Here is a 1,205-nt window from a genome sequence, read left to right on the forward strand (position 1 = left end):
GTAGCTCCATATTGAGCACAAGCCATTTTCAATTCTTTTAATACCTTAAAAGGCAAAGGCTCATGCCCCCTGGTGTTTTGCCCTTGTTGATCATGCTGATCTATTACTGGAAAAGCCATTTTAAAATCTCCGATATTGTCTCCATTAGCTGCAGCTATTCTAAGCCCCCTCTGTAAGCCAGTCTCAGAATAAGGGACCTTAAGTACAGGAACAAGTTGTCCTTCAGAATTCAGGCCCTTAAATTTGACTAGAGGAGGGTCCACACCAGCTATAACTGTGGGATGTAGAGGATGCAAAAAATCTTCTGGAGTCAGAATTTTACTTGGAATGTCCATAGCAGGTAGTTGCAGCGGTTACCGCCTCCTTGTTTCCCGCTTATCTGCACAGTAAGTTGCTTAAGTTGGTGCTTAAGCTGATCAATTTCTTTATGAATGTTATCTGGTACTGCGGGTTGGGCAACGCCTCCAATAGCTACAAGTGGAGCTGAATCTTCATCAGGCGAATGATATCTAGCGGCCTCCTCATCATCAGTAAAAATGGAGTCGAAAGGAGGGGGAGGCATCGGAGGGGCAGAAGGCACAACCCCAGCAGCCTCAGATTCGTCATACTCATGAACAATTTTTGTTTTAAGTTCAGGTGACATTTGTTCTTTAATCTGATCTCTTTCATGCCTAGGGTCTAAAGAATTTCTAATCAAAGTCCAAAGCCCAAAAGTATCTACCGGAACCTTAGTAGGTCTGTGGGCATCATAGTAATCCTGTAACTTTTGACCCACTCTTAACCATGTCTCTAAATCAATTGTCCCTTCCTCAGGAAACCAGGGACAAACTTCTTCTATAAATTGCAAAAACATCATTAACTGTTGCTGACCTACTTTAGCTCCTCTAACTCTAAGCATATTCTTAAGCATATGTACAAATAGCAGTCGACTATTTCCTTGGCCCATTATATCTTCCCTTTCAGTTTCTATATTACAAAAACTCCTGCGTACTCACCTTCACCGCCCACGGATTCTTTGGCCAATCTCGAGTGCACTCGTCTTGCGGTGGGTCCTTGCTTTTTCCCCCGTTTTCAGGTCCCTGTTTGGGCGCCACTTGTCGGAAACCAGCCGACCAAGTCAAACCGGGTACCTGAATGGGGGAGCGGGGACTGAGAAAAAAGAGAAGACAGACAGGGTGCAGGAGGGAGAACAGATCTCACAACTG

The sequence above is a fragment of the Pteropus vampyrus genome, unplaced genomic scaffold (assembly GCF_000151845.1).
Source record: "Pteropus vampyrus isolate Shadow unplaced genomic scaffold, Pvam_2.0 Scaffold45, whole genome shotgun sequence".
NCBI lineage: Eukaryota > Metazoa > Chordata > Mammalia > Chiroptera > Pteropodidae > Pteropus > Pteropus vampyrus.